Below are 21,903 nucleotides of genomic sequence, written 5' to 3'. Positions count from 1 at the left end.
AGATTTCACCAATTGAGAGACAGGGAAGATAGATGGCACTGACCATCTCTTGGAGGTTTTTAGGGTACATCAAGTTCATGAAATATCCCATCTACACTAGAGCTCCAATAGCTAGAAAAAACACTCAGGCAGAGGGTCATAGAAGCTCCCAGAGACATTCAAGTGGCATACTTGGTATTGGCAGGTACCCAGAGGATGTGGCAGGCCACCCATGCTTTTGCTGGGGCTGTTCTCAGTGGCATCCCCAGGAACAGAAAGTTCTAGAGAAAGAACAGACTGCCCAAGTCAATTTCAAATCAAAGTAAGTATGTGGAGAGAGAACCATCTTCCAGAAAGCTGATGGTAAAACAGTGTCAGCCACGTTCACAACAGAGCAGTAAGAACTCCAGGGGTTCTCATGCGCTGTGACACCCTCTCCTATGCTGTCCGAAAACAGCCCAGTTTCAAAGAGTCACTCGTGGCTCTCAGATCTGCATGTGTCTCCTTCATAGGAGGATGCCCAGTCTGCTAAGAGACTGGCAGAAATGCCTGCCTGGCACTCCAGTATCCAAGCTGGGTGATGCAGGTCTCTTTCCACTCACTTGGGGTCAGTTTATGGCTTCGATGTAATGTTCTTTCCTCACCTCGTTGTCATGGATCCAAGCCAGGATGCAAAGAGCTGCCAACTGTGAGATTAAATCCAGTGTTCTTATTTCTGGACAGCTTTAAGGAGTCGTGTAGAGAGTGAGAAAATGGAATATAGCACGTTCCAGAACAGCCAGGAAAACTCTTTTGCTGATTCAGTCTTGTGTTTCCAAAATCAGCTCAATGTTAAAATCAAGCCAGAAAGTAATGCACATTTTAGCTTAAAAGTTGGTGGAATTACAAATTTGGAGGTATCAAAATAATATTAATAATATAAAAATAAGAAATGTGGACAATGTATGGTTTTTAACCTTAAAAATCTGTTAGGGATTTTTAAAAAAGTGAAACATGAAGTGTTAATTTGAAAAAAAGAAAGAATAGATCCCATGTTGTGACAGTGTGATGGTCCATACATTGAGTCTACACACAACTTTTGTCAGAAATGCAAGGAAACTTGTGAGAACAGAGGCAGAGATGTCGGCTGGACGCTACTGAAGGCTGGGGTGTGGAATGGGCGTGATGACGTCAGTCACCCTGAAGCGAGTCAGGTTGGCTCACCTGCTTTTTATAATCTTGGCCCACCATATTGTGACTCCAGAGTTTATTTTTCCCCCCTGGTAAATCCCTGCATGTACTTAACATGTGTGAAGCCTCAGTTTGATTCCTAGCATGGCCACCATCACCAAATAAGTAAGTAAATACATGCAAGTACTGGTGGTTGAAGGTCACACAGGTCACACATAGGAATTCTGACAGTTAGCAGTGGTGACACATGCCCTTAGTCCCGGCACTTGGAAGGCAGGGGCAGGTGGAACGCTGAGTCTACAGACGAAGTTCCAGAACAGCCAGGACTATACAGAGAAACTCTGTCTTGAAAACTTGAAAAGAACCCGGGCTTGTGTCTCATACCTATAATCCCATCACTCAGGGTAGCAGAGTTGGGAGGATCTCTGTGAGTTCGAGGCCAGCCTGCTCTAAAAAAGTGAGTCCAGGACAGCTAAGGCTGCACAGAGAAATCCTGTCTCTGAAAAACCAAACCAACCAAATAAACAAACAAACAACCCCCAAGCAAACAAAAAACCCAACAACCACAAAGAGAGAAGAAAAGAATTGCTGACTGTTTAGAATGCCTCAGAAAGGAGCAAGGACCACCCCGGGGCTCCCCATCTGAAAGAAGACGGTGCCACCTTAGCATGAAAGGAATTTTCAGTACTAAGTGAGCACCAGTGAGAGAAAGTTCACCAGGTGGCAGAGTCTAAGCAACACTGTGTCCTCCCATGGAGGCAGTCACAGGAAACTGCGCCCTGCGACGTGCTCTCCGGGTCTAAGGAATTAACTGGGAGCAGCTTGTCCTGAAGGGGAGATGGGGGTTCCTCCACCCACCCCCTGCCTGGAGTCTTGCCATATGGTGCCTCACCTTGCTCCCTTTCAAAATGAACTCTCATTCCCTGGGGGGGGGGGGGGACCTCAGCCTTAAAGTCACAACTTCAAAAATGTAGGGGGGACCACATTTAAAAGGTCTGGCAAATTTTTGGTTGATTTAAAAAATTTTTTTAAACTGCACTTTTAAGACAAACCCAAATATAGAGATGAAAGACAAGAATTAAAATATACATGCAAAATAGAAAACATTAATATTTTCAAGGACAGTGAAGTGAGGAATCATCATAAGGAAACAATAAAACATGAAGAGCCCGGGTCCAGATGATCAGCGCCTGGCTCAGCAGAGCTGGAGCATGTGGCTCTGCCAAAGGAAGGGGGCTGTCCCACTTCTCCACACGGGTAATCAGGCAAGGTGCAACTCAGCTGCTGGAGGCGGGGGACTGACGGAGCTTCAGAGGAGGGAGGACACCCGAATTGTTCCCTTACCCACAACTCTTTGGCATTTAGTCGTATTGTTAATCTGTTCTAACATGTCTTACCCATGGTGTATCTTGAACTGTGTGAAAACAGCCGACTCTGAAATGCTGGTAGGGTTTCTTAAGGACTTGTGGGTGAGCAGGAGTCCTGTGTAACACCTTCAGTCTTCCTGAGTCCTCTCTTCCCACCCCTAATCTTGTGGTTCCCTGGGTCACTCCGACAGAAAGAATGGGCTTCAGGAAGAAGTTAGGAGGAAGCAAGGTGCATGGGCACCAGCTCAGAAGGTGTGGGGATGCGTCTGTCTTCCTGCCACGACCCACACCACTGGACAAAATCACCAGACTGAGTACTGCAAGGTGGGGGCCCGAGTGGCCTGCACTTGAGGCTCAGCTCTTGGGCCTGGCCAGCCATTCTTGGGCTAAGTGCAGGCATGCTGAGGGAAGTCACTGGATCAGCTCTCACAAACAGGAGCTGGTGAGTGCAGGCTTTGAAAAGAAAGTTGTCCATCATAATGTTCTTCTCGTAGGTTTCTAGGACCCTCTGGATCCTTCTATTTCCCCATTCTTCCATACTTTTCTCACCTAGAATCCCAATAGGATGTCCTCACATCTATCTCACTTTCCTGGTAGGTGAAGACTTTCATGGGACATGCCCCTTGGCCTAGTGTCCAGTTATAAGTGAGTATACACAAATTGAGTCTTTCTGCTTCTGGGTTAACTCACTCATTATGATCATTTCTAGTTCAATCCATTTGTCCACAAATTTTGGGAATTCCTTGTTTTTAATAGCTGAGTAGTATTCCATAGTGTAAATGTACCGCAGTTTCTTTATCCATTCTTCTATTGAGGGACACTTAGGCTGTTTCCATGTTCTGGCTATTATGAACAAGGCTGCTATGAACATGGTTGAGCATATGTCCTTGTTGTGTGCTGGAGCATCTACTGGGTATATTCCAAGGAGTGGAATATCTGGGTCTTGAGGAGGCCCTATTCTGAGAAAGTGTCAGATAGATTTCTGGGCCCAGAGGTCCTGATCAAACTATGGCACCGGCCAAGGACAATGCGTGCAGTAAACTTCAAACCCCTACACAGATCTAGCCAATGGACAGGACATTCTCTACAGTTGAGTGGAGAGTGGGGACTGACTTTCACATGAACTCTGGTGCCCTATATTTGACCATGTCCCCTTGATGGGGAGGCCTGGTGGCACTCAGGGATTGTATAGCAGGATACCAAGAAAAGACTTGATACCCTATGATCATACACAGGGGGAGGAGGTCCCCATCAGTCACAGTAATAGGAGAGGGGAGTAGGGTGAAAGCGGGAGGGAGGGAGGAATGGGAGGATACAAGGGATGGGATAACAATTGAGATGTAATATGAATGAATTAGTAAAAATTAAAAAAAAGAAAAGAAAGTTTTTCTCATCTACTGGCACCTAGGTGAGAACTCCCTAGGAGAAGTGTTTAATTTTTCCCTTTATAAAAATGAAAATTTGGAACTCCTTGTGCATGACTCTCTTATTTTTAGAGGCAGAATGTCTCCAGAGGATACACTGGATGTTGTACTTGCTACTCTCTGCTGTGTGCCACGTTAATGGGAAGACAGTGCTTCACATGACACAAAGGGGTGACGTAAAATGCTTTGTGGAGGGGTAGTGTGGCTAGGAAGGGAAGGCAGACAATATGGGGTGTCTGGCTATGTCACTCCTTTGTGGGTGACTGGAGCTCTTTTCTGTGGTAAGCCTTGGGAAATAGTCAAAGTCCCCTACACAGCATGGAGCCAGGACATCTACCTGGTGAAAGCAAGTGCCAAAGGGAAAGGGATGGAGCATGAGGAGGGACATTAGTGTAGTCAGCTGTGGGGACCAACCTGCCAGCCTTCTAGTGCGGGGCACAGTGGAGGTTCAGGGAAGCAGGGACAGCACTTCGGGTGCCTGTGCCACACAAGCCTTAAGTGAAACCCTCTCTCTTTCTCCATTTCTTTGTTTTTTTTCTGTGCCCTCCTTCCTTCTTCCCTCCATCCTCCATCCCCTTCCTTCCCTTCCTCCCCCCTCTTTTTCTTTCTTTCTTTTCTATTTACAGTGCTGAGGATTGGAACCATGGTCACGCACACTCAAGTGCTCCACTAACCCACAGCCCTCTCCTCCCTAGACAGGGTTTTATCACGTAGCCCTTGCCTGGCCTAGAATCCCACCTGCTTCTGCCTCCTGAGCGCTGGGATTAAAAGAGAGCAGCACCTTGTCCTGTTGGGGTGTGGTCCTTCTGTTTTATTTTTATTCCAATTGTACATATCTGAGGGGAATAGCATGATAACTTGATGCGTGCATCCAGCATGCAATTGTTCCAGCCAGAGTGCTTAACATCTTTTCTCCTTAAATATTAAGAAATGGCTGTGGATGAATGCAATGGCCATATATATTTGTGGGGTACACAGGGTGGCATTTCAAGACATGAACACACCAGGAACTGATCAAATGAAAGCAAATGGGGTTTCTGTTTCCTCACCAATGCTTTGTGTTTGGAGTCCTGAGTGCCAGGCTCTTTGGGTCTTCCTAGCTCACAGTGAAGGAGTTGCCCCACTCTGCAGAACACTAGGCATGTTCCTTTTATTGAACCATGTTTGAGGATTCAAACTTCAGCTACTCCTTCCCCCATCTCCACTTTTTTTTTCAAGTCAGGCAATCACTACTGTACATTCCAGCCGGCCTTTAAATATTTGTATTTTTCTTCCAGTGTCTGACCCATTTTACTTAGTGTCCCCCCATTCCAGCCATTCACTGTCACATAAGAACATTTTTTTCTTCTTTTTAAAAAGTCTTAGTAATATCTTACTTTGTTCCTTTTTTTCCATTTTTCTTCTACTAAAAATAGATTTTTAAAAAATACAATACATTCTGATTACTTTCCCTTTCCCAATTTCCTCCAAGCTCTTCCCTACCTCCTCTCCTATCTGAACCCATACCCTTCCTAAAGTTTCTGCTTAGATAATAACAAACATTTTAATAATAACAATAACAATAATAATAAATAATAATTAATAATAATGATAATAATACAAGATAAAACAAAACCAAATGAATGGAAATGGGGCCAAACAAACAAATAAAAACAAAAGAAAAGAGCCAAAGGAAAAAAACATGAGAAACTTATATACATAGAGACCCTTACTTTGTTCTGGTCTGTTAGCAAGCGGCTCCCCAGTGGACAGGAGTTGTCCTATCCACTCTGTGTTAGGTCCAGTGGGTAAGGACTACAGCCTTAGCCTTTTACCACTGTGAGTCACACAACAACACTGTTTGCAGATACTGACTGCAGATGAAGGCATTGTTCTTTTTCCAAAGGCAACCTACTGATCCAAATTGACAGATGGGAGCTGGTGTTTCTGTGACCCTGTATGTGGGACAGCACACGTTAGAATGCGAACAGATCATGTCTGTGCAGTCACTCTGCATGGGAAGGGCAACTATAGAAGCCATCAGCTAAGCATCATCCTTTAACGATGAGAAGAATGAAGGTGAAAGGCATCATGAGCTGGTGTGGTAACTCAGGGCCAGTTATTGGGAGAATTTAGTTGCTTTTCCAAGTGGTCCCACCATAGAGAGAAGGAAGAGGATGCCTTTGACTAGAAGGAAAAAATAACTCCTCTGTACCACACTGTGAAAAGACGGGGAGCAATTCTCTGGATGTACAGTTTAGCATTGCCAGAAGGCAGGGTTGGGAATAACGTTGAAATTTACTCACTCATCAAAATTTGACTACTCTTTTAGTCACTGTTCTATTGCTGTGAAGAGACACCATGACGGAGGGAATTCTTATAAAAGAAAGCATGTAATTGGGGGCTTGGTTACAGTTTCAGAGGTTTCACTACCATCATGGCAGGGAGTATGAGAAGTAGCTGAGGGCTACATCCTGATCCTCAGGCAGAGAAAGGAGACAGACAGAGAGGGAGACAGACAGAGATATACAGAGACAGACAGAGATATACAGAGAGAGACAGACAGAAACAGAGAGACACAGGGAGAGACAGAGACAGACAGACAGAAACAGAGATAGACAGACAGAGAGAGAGAGAGATAGACAGACAGAGAGAGAGAGAGGGAGAGAGAGAGAGAGAGACAGACAGACAGACAGACAGACAGACAGACAGAAACAGAGATAGACAGAGATAGAAACAGAGAGAGAGAGAGAGAGAGAGAGAGAGAGAGAGAGAGAGAGAAGAGAAGAGAAGAGAAGAGACAGACAGAGACAGACAGAGACAGAGACAGACAGAGACAGAGACAGACAGAGACAGACACAGAGAGGCAAGAGACAGATGAGGCCTGGCATTTGAAACCTCAAAGCCCACTCCAGTTACACAGGCACTCCAATGAGGCATGGCTCCCATCCTCCCAATCCTTCTGAAGAGTTTGACTGCAACATCAAGATAGGAGTACTGCATGGCATTAAAAAACTGCTAACAAGTATTTACGAAAGCATGGATGTGTCTAAAGACAGCAGTGACGGGAAGAAATCAAGATCTAAAACAGAGAACTGCAGAGATGGCTCACCAGGTAGCCAGGTAGCCCCAGTATCGATCTATGTGAGGCTGTTCACAATCGCCCATAACTCCAGCTCCAGAAATTCTACAACCCTCTTCTGTACCCAGCAGGCACATGTTCCCACGTGCACATAACCACCCCAAGATACGCATGTATACATAATTAAATACATAAATAAAAAATAAAAATAAATCTTAAAAAAGAGCATCCTGGAACAGGCTAAGCAGATCTGGTAGGTTATTTCATGGCTAGAAAAGGCCATGTCTACTGCATGCATTGTTCTTGGTTAGTACAGCAGGGACTGACTCGGACATGAACTCTGGTGCCCCCTATTTGACCACTTCCCCTTGGTGGGGAGACCTGGTGACACTCAGAGGAAGAGTAAGCAGGCTACCAGGAAGAGACCTGATAGGCTGTGATCTTATAGTAGGTGACGAGGTCCCCTTCTGTCATAGACTTAGGGGAGGAGAATAGGATGATAGAGGGAGGGGGGGGGGAACAGGAAGCTACAAGTGAGAGGATAACAACAGATGTAATCTGAATAAATTACTTAAAGGCTATGTTGCACCCTTCCTGGGTCCTGGCAATGCACGGAGCTGCACAGGTATATACGTTAGACCAGGCGTTTGATGCTTTTCAAAGAAAATGAAGAGACAGATCAAAGCCATGTACCCAACAGCTGATGATCCTTATAAAGGGAACTTGAGCAGAAATAATAATCTCTGCCATTCACTTATTTCTTCTTCCAGCACATGCCTAGTGGGGGTGCTGGCTGCTCCATACTCCCTCACGGTCATCTGAGACCAGCCACGTGGTGCTTCCTCCTGGGTATGGCAGAGAAGTCTGCATGGATCTAGGAGTTGTGCCTTGTAGGAAGAGTAAGACCAAGTACCGTTCTCAATAGTCAGATGACTTAGAGGCATTTCTGAAATGGCTACAAGGAAGACTGACACCAAAGTGTCCCCATTCATAATCTGCTTTTCCTTCCCCTGGATAACTTCTCTTCCCTTCTTTGTTTGTCTTCCCTCCTTTATCCTGGGATTCTGTGGCCACACCTCCCAAATGAATCCTCACGTTCATGTTCTTGTTCCAAGCTCTGCCTTGGGGGAACCTCAGCTTTTTTTACTCCTGACATTACAAGGGATGCTAATCAAAGCTCAGTCGCCTCTCTTATGCACCTTACAATATACTGAACTAAAGACACAATCTGGCCAATAAGAAAAATGAAGTTGAGCCTAAGTGTTGAGGTCAGGTAGCATAACCTGGAAGAGCCCAGAGCCCAGGGACAGTCATTTGATCTCACAAGTGTCATGAGCAGTGATAAGGAATTCCTCGTGTGGTTTTCAAACTTCTATTCCTCTTGACTTGATTCCTTCCATGTAACCAGAAATGAGGGGAAACATCCATTTATTTAAGACGTTTCCTCCCGTCCCTATAAATATCAAGGAGAATTGTATTGAATTTACCACCCATGTTGGTTTATTGTGCCTCCTAATTTTATTTCACAGAACCAGGACTTTAGCCTTTGGAATTGGCTCCGGATGTTTGGAAGCCATTTTCAATATTTTCAAGACTGCTTCCCATCTGCATGACATATATTTCCTAGGGAAACCCAGCACATATTTCTTCGACCATAGGGTGGGGGCGGGAGATGCCTTTCAGGGTTACTCAGAACTACTGGCCAATCAGCAGCTGGCAGAAACATGTAGGAAGTGCTATCATCTGGAATCGGGCAGCCCACTCCACGTTGTTGGAGCTGTCATCCCCACTCTAGCAGCCTTTCCGGGTGAGAAATTCTTCAAAGCACATGCGTCTGAGGCCAGGACATTTTTTCCTCTCCTGGTTTTCTTTTTTATATTCCTCACTCAAATGGATGAGCTAAGAGTCTCTCTAATCCAGGATCTAGTAGAGCATCAGAAAAAATGTAGGCTGGGGCTTGGACAGCCTTTTCCAGACAGACTGTAGAGTCAAGTGTTAGACACCACACACCTACTATACAGGATGGACATGCAGGGCGGATGAGGGTCATACCGAGTCAGAAGAGCCAATGTTAGGAATTGGCCATTTAAGGAAAGTCCAGCAAATGATGTGAAATGGTAGGGTGGCATCTTTTGTTTATACATCGCTTTGTTCAACTTTTGTCTCCTACAAAGACCTTATGACTGTACTACATGGAAAGAAATGCTCATGGTGAGGTTTGTAGGTGGGGCTATACTCAGCAAGAACTGTGACAAAATGAGAGGCATATAGAAATCATTGTCACATTGAAGTAGTCATTAACGCCTCATTGTTGTTATTTACTGTAAATGTAAGTGGATGAAACTGTCAAGTAAGAAAATAGAGTTTGGTAGAGTTGCTGAAACAGCACTGTCTAACTTCATGTCACCCTTAAGCGTTTTTGTTTGAGATCTAAAGACAGATGGAGTGAACACGAGGGATAAAGACTTTTCCATGAAAACTGTAAACAAAGGAGAGCAGAGTGATGAAAAACAAACAACATACCTTTAAGTGAAAAGGGCTGAAGGAAACATAGAGGAATATTGTATATTAATAAATGGCTCCATACATCAAGAATATTTACAAAGAATATTTAACAATTATGAACACCGAGTGTTCTAATCATAAGTCATCAAAAGATAGGCAGCTCGCCAGTGGTGGGTGTCTCCCATGCAAGCAACTCCAGCTAAACCTTTAGGGGCAGTCACACACACACACAGACACACAGACACAGACACACAGACACACACAGACACACACAGACACATACACCAACACACACACACACACACACACACACACGAACACACACGAGCACACACACAGACACAGACACAGACACACATAGACACACACACAGACACACACACACAGACACACACAAGCACACACACACAGACACACACACAGACATACACAGACATATACACAGACACACACACACACACACACAGACAGACATACACAGACACACACAGACACACATTTACAGACAGACACACACACAGACACACATACAGATGTACACACACAGCACACACACACAGACGCACACACAGACACACACATAAAGATACACACACACACACACACACACACACACACACGAGACTGGATGAGAGAGGAAGGGAATCAGCAGGGGTGGGAAGGAGACAGCAGAGCTGATGACATGTCATAATGGGCCCATTAGTGTGCATAACTAGCATGTGTTAAAATGAGATCACAAGATATGAAGTAAAATCAACAAAATCGAAGTGATAATATTTATTTAGTTAAGAAGAAAAACACAAAACAAACCTCCAACATACCAGCATGCATGGGCTATCATGCCCAGGATAGAAGACAAGCAGGAAAAGTTTCTACAAGTAAAGGAGCTAGAAAAAGAGCAAACTGGAGGCTTGGATGGCTCAGTTGCTAAGACTCCTGACCCTGAATCTGAGAAAGAACAAACTCAAGGCCAGAATAATGAAGGAAATAAAAGGTTAAAACAAAGAGTAAAAAACAGACAACAGAAGTTACCAACAAAAACTAAATCCTAAATATGTCAGAAGGTTAATAAAAAAGAAGACAATTCCTAGCTGGGTGTGGTGGCGCACGCCTTTAATCCCAGCACTGGGGAGGCAGAGGCAGGTGGATCACTGTGAGTTCAAGGCCAGCCTGGTCTACAAAGGGAGTCCAGGACAGCCAAGGCTACACAGATAAACTCTGTCTCCAAAAATAAAAAAAGAAGACAATTCTATTTATAATAGCATCAAATAAATGAAATATTTAAAAATTGTATGATGAAAAGTCCAAAATATTGTGGGAAAAATGATGAAAGAATACAAAAAGTATAAAGATATACAAAAAAGATATTCTATGCTCTTAGTTTGGAAGATTAATATTGTTGAAATTTCAATACTACCCAAAATAATGGAGTTTATAGAGTCACTACCAGAGTCCTAATGATCTTTTTTCAGATATAGAAAAATCCATCCTCCATGGACACCGCAGAAGCCACAACAGTCCTGAAAAATAACAAAATTAAGAGGCTAACATTTCCTGGATTCAAACATACTACAAAAGTTATAATAATCAAAGTGGTGTGGTACTGACAAAAACAAACAAACAAACAAACAAACAAACAAGAACCAGTGGGAAATACTGGCAACAATTTGTTTTCTTGATTTTTTTTGTTTCTTTGTGTTTTCAGAAGGGGAAAAAGCAAACCCGGTTTCTTGAAATAGAATAGTCAAACACCTAAAATAAAATAAGTCCCTGGCTTTTCTGCCCTGCGCTGTCTACAGCTGAAGATCATCAGCACTTTTATGGTTGTTATTGTAATTATCGCTATCGGTGGGCACTGGTACCAGCAAATCTGCTGCAGAATTTTGCTACACAACCCACAGGCCTAGTTGCATTTTACACAAATGATGTTGCCGACGACTTCCTTGCCATGTCCCTTGTCTTTTGGTTGCCCTTTCCGTGGCTTGCAAAGGACATGACTGGCGGAGCGGGAGAGACACTCAGACTTGGCAGCCATTCACAAGCAAGTTGAATTTCTTGTGCATTTACATTAATGTGCAATGAACAGCATGACTGACAGCATTTTTTTTTCATGTTGGCTACTATGTATCCAGTCTGACATGAAGTAGAGATCATATCTGGTTGCTTTACCATGGAAAACGTTTTCATTTTGGCCTTCTACTCTGGGAGGGAATGTGCACACTTAGCGTCAGTTTACATAGCCCTCTTTCAAATGATGCTTTGGATGCTCATTGTGAGCAGGAGTGCAGGGCTGTGGACATCGAGGCAGTTGGTGAAACCCTGGGCCGCGTCTCCTTCTAGCTGTTTGCCAACAAAGTTCCAAAGGTGGACGAAAACTTTCATCCTCTGAGCACTGGAAAGAAAGGATTTGAATGTAAGAGTTCCTCCTTTCACAGGATTATTCCAGGATACATGTGTCAGGAGGGTGATGTCACAGGATGTAATGGCACTGGCAGCAGGTCCATCTATGGGGAGAAATTTGAGGATGAGAACTTCATCCTGAAGTGCACGGGCCCTGGCATCTTGTCCATGGCAAATGCTGGACTAAGCACAAACAGTTCCCAGGCTTTTTGTTTTTTTGTTTTTTGGGTTTTTTTTTGCTTTGTTTTTATCTGCACTGCCAAGACTGAGTGGCTGGATGGCAAGCATGTGGTCTTTGGGAAGGTGAAGGAAGGCATGAGCATTGTGGAAGCCGTGGAGAGATCTGAGTCCAGGAATGACAAGACCAGCAAGAAAAATCACCATTTCCAACTGTGAACAGCTCTAAGTCTTTTGACTTGCGAGCACCTTACCCACCAGACCGTTCCTTCTGTAGCTCAAGAGAGTGCCCGCACCCCGTCTGCTCTCAGTACCCTGTAATCTCTGCTCTCACTGAAGTTATTTGGGTCTTATATTTTTCCTCATTCCCCTCAAAGTCTAGCTGGTTTGCAGAGTTAAATCTATGATTATGAATAAAAAGTAAATAAGAAAAAATATAAAAACACTTACCAGCACCATCTTGTTGTTTGTTATGTCTCTTCCAGGCTCTGTAGGACCCTCCCCTCCTATCTCATTATGACTAACAAGCAGATTTTCAACAATATTTTGACTTTTATGAAGGCTACGCTCCTTTGGAACACTATGGAAAGTTCTTTGTTAGTTTGTTTTGTCGTCTCAACACAGAATTTCTCTGTGCAACAGCCCTAGCTGTCTTGGAACTTGCTCTGTAGACCAGGCTGGCCTCAAACTCACAGAGATCTCTCCGTCTTTGCTTCCCCAGTGCTAGGTCAAAGGCGTGCACCGCCACCACCTGGCGATATGGTAGGTTCTTGAACAAAGCTTTCCATTGCCATCCCTTCAGAAGAAGGTGACAACTGACAAAAAAGCAGAGTTGAATCTACTCTTCTTTTTCTTGCTCCCATGGCTCTATTTATTAGCTGAATGTCTGCTCTTATTTCCAGCTTGGAAAGTAGAAAGCATAGGGTGTGGTAGTGTTGTGTCCCGCTCTTGTGAAAGAAGTCCAATTTGGCTTTTTAACGCTCAGTTACATTTCCAATGGACCCAGGATTATCTGAACTTATGATAAAAGTACAGGCATGTTGCAATGTACTAATATTTAGTTGAGCATTGCTAAAGAGGTTGGATATTAACTTGATAAATAAGTTATCTCTTTTTTGCTATTCTTGTCTTTCAATAGGGCAGATGTTCAAGTGTCCTGCTGTAGGTGGGGATAGCACAGGGCAGAAGCCAGAGGCAGCCTGAAGACTTCTGGCTTTGATTTGAAGAGCCTCAGAAGAAAGATTGAAGGCTTTCTCTCTGATTCAGATGTGACAATGAGTGAAAGGCTGGGGAGAGTGCTCTGTGCATCTCCAAGAAGGCATTTCTCTCTTTATAGTTTTGGAATAAAAAAATGACTTACTGAACAAAGATTCAATTGTTACATTCTAGACTTAGAAAGGATAAATCAAGCATGAGATTTATAAATACCTTAGACACAAGTTTCATTGATGTTTCTAAAGTTTAGTCAAATTTTAATTTTATGCTGTTTGTATATAGTACATTTTATTTGCCTTTGGAAGAAGGCATTTCTTGTTAGGAGAAGTTCCTCAGGGAATCAGAATGATAAATCTCAATGCCAATGATCCAGTGTGTTCACACCTGAGGAGCCATGGCACAGGGACAATGCATGCTTAAGTCACATGATGTCTGAGGATAAGACCAAAGACAGAGCCCATTGGGTCTGCTCATTTCCCAAAGCCTTTGTAGGTCTTGGGAAAGCTCAAGGACCACTTTAGACTGTGTTGTCAGCCAGATGGGATGGAAACTGATAGTGAGAAATTAGATCCATCAGAAAGACAGAAAACAAGCAAAGACGTCCCTGGTATACCTGAGTTATGGGTGGAGATCCTTTCCTGCTGTAGAAATATCTGCCATTGCAATTTGAACCTCCTAGAACAACATGGTTTTTTGCCCCAAGGAAAAAGATCTACGATTTTTGGGAATGGTAAACTGGAAACATGTAGAAGGTGTGGAAAGAGCTTCTGAATTAGACGAGTGTGCTTGGATCCTGAGGTGATGAGAAAGCACGGACACTTAAGGGCTGTCAGCTGGGAAGGAGTGGCCAGCAGAGTTTAGGGCTGGGCCCTCCAAGAATCAGTCTCAGGGAGCCAGTGAACTCTGGGATTCTGTTGTTTGAGGTACCAAGGCCAGGGTCAGGAATATTCAGAGTTAAAAAGAAATCTATGGTTAGGTTCCACACGTCTTGATGAACAACCAGGGAAGAGATGTTACAGAAAGAAGTGGAGAAGACCAGAAAAGCAAATGAAACCAAACTAAACAGGAGGTGATCCAGACGGCCCTTCTGTTCCGGCTTGTGGAGGGAGGTGGAGAGGGCTGGATAAGGAAGCCCTGGGAGGCAGGGGCGTGCTTGGAAGGGATGAATCTGGGTGCAACGCAGAGTCTCGCAGAGTCTCGTAGCTGGGCTGACTTCCTGATGGACCCAAGGAAGAGAGCTGAGATCACAGGACAGCTGCTGTAAAGGGTGCAGGGATCCTTATCTCAACCAGGAAAGAGAGAGGACTGAGTTAGGAGCTCAAAACAGAGTCAGACACAGGACACAATAACACAGCTAAGAAAGCAGTTGGAATAGGATCTGTAAGACTAGGAGATGCTGTGATCTTGTGCTGTCAATGCATACTCATGCCTCCCCCCACGCCCACTGTGTGTGTGTGTGTGTGTGTGTGTGTGTGTGTGTGTGTGTGTGTGTGTGTGTTGATGACCATAACTGGAAAGCTAGCCTGGGAAAAAACCAGGCTACAAATCCTTGGCTTTACCTACCCATATCCAGAGGTAAAAGAATGATATTTAGCCAGGAGGGAGAAGAAAAATAAATAAAACCAGAAACAACTCTTCTTTTTCTTCTTCTTCTTCTTCTTCTTCTTCTTCTTCTTCTTCTTCTTCTTCTTCTTCTTCTTCTTCTTCTTCTTCCTACTTCTCCTCTTCTTCTTCCTTCTCTTCCTCCTCATTCTCTACCTCTTTCTCTTCCTCTTCTTCCTCCTCCTCTCCTTTTCTTCTTCTCCTCTTTTTTTTTTTTTTTGAGACAGGCCCTTTCCTCTTCTCTGTAGTAGAGGCTGGATTGACCCTCCTGGAACTACTTGTTCATGCTCCTGGCTGAGAGCAGTGCTATTGAGCTGCAGTTTGGGGGAGGGCCGAGAGACCCTTAAAGTTGGGTCATCAGTGAAGCCGGAGCAGAGAACTTTGCTCCTCCGCCTCTCCACATGCTGGCGTGTCCTCTCACTATAGTTGGTTACATTTTATATCAAAGAGAACATATGTATAAAAGTGCACACAGGTGGATCCCGCATCACACATAATTAAGAGAAACCTTTGCATGTGTGATCATCATAAGTGGTTTGTTTTTAAATAACTCTACTCAGTTCCAAAATTCTGTGATTTCCCCATCATAAAAGCTGTAAAATAGCAATATCAATAGTACTTGCTTGCTGTTCTCTGAGGTTCCAGTAGGTAAGGTACATAGTGCATTATAGATATTCCCTAAAAATATGCACAAATGGAGAATGAACAGAGTCAAGCGAAAGAATGGTTTGAATAACAACATATTGATAACAGATAGTACGGAGTTGATTAGGCTTCAGAAGACCGAACAGGGATGCATGGCTTGGAATGTGGGTGCTTTGGTCTCAATAAAAATATCCGGTTGCAGAGATATTTCATGTGGTTTGAACTAACAGGCAAAAATTAAAAATTCATTGGTCTCTGCTAATTCCTGTAATTGTATATTTTTGGAGGTAAGCAGGACGACTTGGGCTTGCTGTAATGGAACTGATTAGAGACCGATCTCCTGCAGGAAATTTATTGCTGGCCATAAGATTTCTTTGGTTTAGAAAACTGCTGGATTTGGTAAAGTCTGCATCACCAAATGAAAGTCTACTTTAATAAAAAATGTGGATCTGAGAATTGCGGTTTTTCGAAGAGGCTATTTGATCCATTACATTTGCGTTGGGTTATTTTCCATGCTGGCTTTCCCTGAAATCCGCCCGTTTGTCGCGTGTCGTCAGCACTCCAACAGGTATTGCTCCGGTAATGCAAAAAGACCTTTCCTAATCCTTAGCACGAGCCTTAATCCTACCTAAGGTTCCCATGACTGAAAACCCAGCAGCTTCTTTTGCCTTTGTTGAAGATGGCAGAGCAGTCATTTCACTGTCACGGAATCTGCTTGGCACCGCTCAGCTCTCAGGGGTGGAAAAACAGCTACAGAATTAGACAGTAGCCTGACTGGCCGCAGCTTCCACGCTTCCCTTCAGAACTCCACAGCGCTCTATGTGGCCCAAGCTGGACTGCATTCTCGCTGGGGACTCTGCCACTGTCCCTGGAACAGGATGCCATGGTCTAATTGGCCTTATTGTTAGGAAATTGTTCATAAAATTAGGAAACTCAGAGTAAACAGGGAGCCCCAGCGGAGCTCCTCTCGCACGGGGCACTGTCCATGTGGAACAAGTTACTGAGAAAAGCGACTGAGGTGAAGGGCACAGATGCGTTCAAGAGACTCCAGGTTGATTTCTGAACGGCAGAAAGGGGGCCAGCAGGAAGATAGGGTTACAGAGCATTTTAGGAGGATAGACATGCATGCAAATCACTTTGCTTACCCGTCAGGCTCCTTCCCGCCCCCCACCCCCTCAGTTTCGTGGAGTGTTTCCAACTAGGGAGCGTTTTTGCTACTTATTCTTACTTGTTTGAGGTCAACAGTCACAGCAGAGTCCCAGTTCCTCTCACTCTCTCTGGGGTATATCGAGGCTTGGCTGGGGGCAAAGGCATGCTCTCCAGAGAGAGAAACCAGCAGGAAACACCAAGCTAGACTCTAGCACTCCCAGCATGCTTCACGAAGGAACAGCATTCATCACAGAGTAAGACACTGGGCTTCCAGTCTGAGACGCAGGACTCCAGTGCTTGATTGAGTTCGTTAGCTACATTTTTGTCTAGCTGTACACTTGGATACGGCGCGTAGGAGTAGCATCAGCTTTGTGACATGCTGGCTTCATGAATGACATTTCTTCTTGGTTGCTCCAGTGTTGCCAAGCGATAGTTTGAGTTATTAATTTGCTTGCATTGCGATGAAAAAAAAAAAAGCACCACAGGTGATTGTTACAGGATATGTGATCGTCGTACATAGAAAACCCAATCATTAGAGAAATATAAGAGCCTAAATAGATAGTGAGTTTGCCAAATGCAGTTAGGTATGATTTGAAGAGACGCAGCTTGGGCCTCTAAAACCTCCATAGATAAGAACAAGAAGTTCCTTCCTATTTTAAGGTAAGTTGCTTGGGAGAGGTCGTGTGTGTGTGTGTGTGTGTGTGTGTGTGTGTGTGTGTGTGTGTGTGTGTGTGGTTTTTTGTTTTGTTTTGTTTTCTTTTTGTTTGTTTTTAAAGATTTATTTATTTATTAAGTATATAGTGTTCTGTGCATGTATGTACACCTGCAGGCCAGAAGAGGGCATCAGGTCACATTATAGATGGTTGTGAGCTACCATGTGGTTACTGGGAATTGAACTCAGGACCTCTGGAAGGGCAGGCGGCTCTCTTAACCACTGAGCCATCTCTCCAGCCTGGTCTTGTGGTCTTTGCTCTATGACCCCAGGCAAAGTCAGCTGCATGGCCTCGAGCTACGCCACCAAAGGTGAAATGATTGGGCCCCTACTGACTTGGCTTGGAACATTACCCCGCCCCCCCCACCATGACTCGTGACATCTTTCAGCCTGCCAAGAGGGTAGGGGAGGAGCTAGAGGCATCTTATATAAGCGACTGGACCTTTGATGGAGCTCTCTTTCTCTTTTAAAGAGAACCTTTACCAGGACCTTTTCGGAGGAGCTCCTGGTAAGAGATAGTGAGTTTCTCTCTGGGCATGCAGGAACCACACAGAGGCAGCTGGCAGGACACGGGTAAAACAGTATCTAGGAAAGAGAGCTAAGGAGCCTTCCTGGGTTTGCAGGAGCTCAAGAGAAAGGTCAACTACCTAGGTAAAAGGACACAGATAGAATGAGATTTCAAAAGAGCCAGCAGTTCAGTTATAGAATCTGGCTTGTAAATAGGTATTTTGTATATAGTTCAGAAAATAAAGTTACCTTACTCAGTTTATGCCTCCTATGTATTTTTTAATATATTAGATTTTTGTTTTTGTTTTTTGTTCTTTTTGTTGTTGTTATTTTGAGACAGGGTTTCTCTGTGTAGCCTTGGCTCTCCTGGACTCACTTTGTAGACCAAACTGGCCTCGGACTCACAGTGATCCATCTGCACCTGCTTCCCTGAGTGCTGGGATTAAAGGTGTGTACCACCTCGCCTGGTTTAATATATTAGATAATTTAAACAGGTACTGATGATGTGGTTTATAGGTGAAATAAATTTATAGCCACATATTCCTCAGATCAGAAGTCCATGATCAAGGTGACAGGATGAGTTTATTCAATAATTTCTTTTTTATTTGTTATCTCTTCATGTCTGCACATGATAGCTCTTTGCCTCTCTTGATTTTTTTTTTTAACTAAGAAAAAATTAAGCCAAGCTTGGCGACACCGGCCAATAATCTCAGCACCTGGGAAGTAGAAGGAAAGGCAGGATGATCAGGAGTTCAAGGTCAATCTCACCCTTAAAGTAAATTCAAGGCCATCTTGGGATACAAGAAACCATGTCTCAGAACACAAAACCAAACCCAACCAAATAAAAAAAGGTGAGTGCTTTAAAGAAGGCCAGGCTGGCCTTGAACATGGGATTCTCCTGTTTCAGGTTCTTGAGTTCTGAAACGTCAGCTGAGAACCATCACCTATCATGTGAGGCTTGTGTGTTTGTATACTTGTGTATCTCTGTGTTGTGTGTTTTAAAATCTTACAACGATATCACTCGTACTGGGTTTTGGTCAACACATGAGGCCTTATTAATTCACTTTAAAGAATCTTGTCTCCAAATACAGTTATCTTATGGGGGTGCTTATCTTAGAACTTCAACAGCAATTTGGGGATCAAAAAATGCACCCAGGTCTCAGTGGCTGAGTATGCAACAAGAGGATTAGAAAAGACTTGCTGCGGCACAAAGGGGTCTCTTGGAAGCTGAAGACCCCGTTCCCTCCCTGGGCACCACAGGTTGGGGAGGAAGGAAGGAATGCATCGACAGGGGACATTAAATGGTGAGAAAGCTGCCTTGGCTGGGATCTTGAACACCAACTGTTTTAAGTAGGAAAACCGTGGGAGCCAGATGTTGCAGGGGACATTAAAGGAGAGGGAGCCAGGAACCCAGAGGCCCTGCCTAATCCTTCAGGGCCCAGGTTTTATTAGTCTAGAAAATGGCTCCAGACATGGGGACCTTTTCACCTCTAACCACTGGGAACTTCTGGGCACCTTCTTGCTCTGATCATGGTCTATCCCCAAATTGGAAGCCAGAAAGTGAAACTCAAGTACCAGCTGTGTCTCTGGCCTCTTGCCATCCTGAGGATTCCTGGCATGCCAGTCTGTCTCTATTTCACTGATGTCTGCTGTTTTGGGCTTTTCTTCTTAGGTTTACGCATTTGTTCAAGTGGGGGCTAAAAGAGAAGTTCAAGGGAGACAAGATGGGGAATATGAACGGTCCAGACACATGAGCGAAGGTAGGTTTTGTGCCGTCTGCACTTCATTCAGTGGGTTGCTGCTCATTCTCCACATGTGCAATCGTTTGTAGGAAGAGATGAGTGAGATGAGCTGAGTCAGGTACTGAGATGTTGGGCTCAGAGCTTGAGTGGCCTCCCTTGGACTCCTCACCAGGCTGTGGCTTACTCCTGCCAGCCCTTAGGCCACTGCGTAAAGCGCTCATTACTGTGTTGTCCTCTATTGGCCCTTGGAGCTGTTCAACCAAGACTGGACTCACGAAGGAGGTATTTCCATTTTCAGCAGGTCACACATCCATTCTATGAAGTGTTCTGCTTGGGACCATGTGACCTCAATAGGGCCCTCCAGTTATCTGCGCCTGGGTGATGCCTTCCACAGGGTATGTGCACAGAGAACACCAGCAAATTTGGTTAGTTGGTAGCATGAGAGAAACTAGAAAAAAAAAAAAGCAAAGAAGTAGGTTAGTTAAAAACTGAATTTTAGTGGTAGCAGCCAGCATTGAAGTACATGTACCATCTTACAAATCAGGCTATAACTTTAACTAGTTCTAGCTGTTCTTAGGACAAGGCCTGTTTTTTGCAATTCTACAAAATAGGAACATTTCTTATCACTCGTCGAATGGATTTTGTGCAGACCGATGGGAGAAGTTTGGGGATGGCTTGTGATAAGTGCTTATGTTCCATTTTGATTACTATTGGTATCACAGCTTTGCTATTGCCAATGTGCGTTAAAATGTTTTCAAGGCTGCAGTTCCTCATCCAGGAACTGGAGTCTTTGTAGGGAACCCAGAGGTGCAGCGAAGCTCTTCCTGTGAGTTCTTCAGCGTGAGCAACACTGAGCAGGGGCAGAAAGGAAGAGACCCCGAGGCTCAGGACGGACACCCCAGTCTTTCCACCTGGCGAGATCAGAAAGTGGCTGAAACCCACAGATTCCTGGTCGCTTGAGATTTTTCTGCCTCTTTTATCGACAGCAGTTTAATATAAATTAATTCTGGGAACTGAAGTTTATGTGTATCTTGCCACCATTTTATAGCCTGAAGTTCCCCTAGAAAGGACAGTGTTGTTGACTCCCATTTTCCTTAGGCTCTTACAGAATCTCCGGTTTCTGAAAGGGTCAGAAGACCTATCTAGAAGAAATAATCATACATAAGAGAATTTTCTGGAAGATGAGCTGCAGTTCCTCAGCTCTGAGGTTGTCCCCCCAGTGTGTTTTTATTTATGACACCACAGCCAAGTATTTGTCAGGTTGGCTCGAAAGAAAATTGCACCAGGACAAGAGAACCGTAAAGATGGTTTGTGAACTGCTCAGTGCGTTTGTCCTCTACCAAGTGCCACTTTACAGGCTCAGATCCAGTGCACCTTCCTTTAACATTTCAGTGTCTTGTTTTTCATCCTCGTGTACAAAAGTGTGACTGTGATGTTAGCAAACGAGAAAGACTGACACTAGTCCAGGCAATGTCTGGACTTTGAGTAAACCCGAAGAGGCAGTTGACTGAGCACAGAGTATGGACAGAGTAAATCCAGAATGATTTACTCAGAAGCTTTAACTGCTGAATGTCTGTCCTGAGGTAATTGTTGGCTGCGGGGATGTGTTCTTACTAGAATCTGGTTTGAAGGAGGAGAACACAAGTCTTAAAGATGCCCATGCATCAGGCTGAGTTTATTGAAGGGGCATGAAGACAGCACAAGGAAAGAGGGTGCAGCTGAGGCAGATGGGGCTCAATGCCAGGAGCAGGGAAGCCATTGGGAGCCCAACAGCTGTTCTTGTCATCTGCAATGCCCCCTTTGAGTTGCCGTTAGCTTTCTGCCTCTTTTTGGTACAACTCCTCTCTGTGTGTCTGTTCTGGCCTTGCTTCTTTCTATAGACCCTCTATTGAGCCCATTCATGCTGCTATAACAGAAAACAGGCTGAGTAATTTATAAACAACAGAATCTATTTATCACAGTTATAAAGGCAGGCAAGTTAGAGATCAAGGGACCAAGCAAGGTGCACATCTGGAGAGTGTTTGGCTGCTCTTTGCTTGGTAGAAGGGATTGGAAGGCAATGAGAAAGGGGTGAGCACAATGCCCTCAAATGGTGAGAGAGAATAACGTATTAACCATTCACCCCTTCAAGTCCATTAAAAAAGTCTTTAATCTATTAATGTGGGCTCTACCCTCTTGACTTAATTCCTTCCCTAAAAGGTCCCACCTCATAATACCAACAGATTCAAGTCACAGCATCCACTGCAGG

At 44.2% G+C, this 21,903-nt stretch overlaps 1 long non-coding RNA gene and 1 pseudogene across 2 annotated transcripts; both read left to right on the top strand.

Annotated features, from left to right (window-relative positions):
• The first annotated feature begins 11,603 nt into the window (after positions 1-11,603).
• LOC311593860 (peptidyl-prolyl cis-trans isomerase A-like) lies at positions 11,604-12,312 on the top strand (annotated as a pseudogene). Its single transcript has one exon. The product of its transcript is annotated as a peptidyl-prolyl cis-trans isomerase A-like (transcript).
• A 6,719-nt stretch (positions 12,313-19,031) lies between these two features.
• LOC311593398 lies at positions 19,032-20,978 on the top strand. Its single transcript, XR_014777682.1, has 3 exons — positions 19,032-19,217; positions 19,586-19,673; positions 20,415-20,978. It is a non-coding gene; the product is annotated as an uncharacterized lncRNA (long non-coding RNA).
• Positions 20,979-21,903: the final 925 nt, after the last annotated feature.

Source organism: Acomys minous (genome assembly GCF_964271855.1).
Source record: "Acomys minous genome assembly, chromosome: 3".
NCBI classification, from domain to species: Eukaryota; Metazoa; Chordata; class Mammalia; order Rodentia; family Muridae; genus Acomys; species Acomys minous.
Note: the sequence above shows the minus strand (reverse complement) of the source record. Positions and strands in the feature narration are given on the sequence as shown.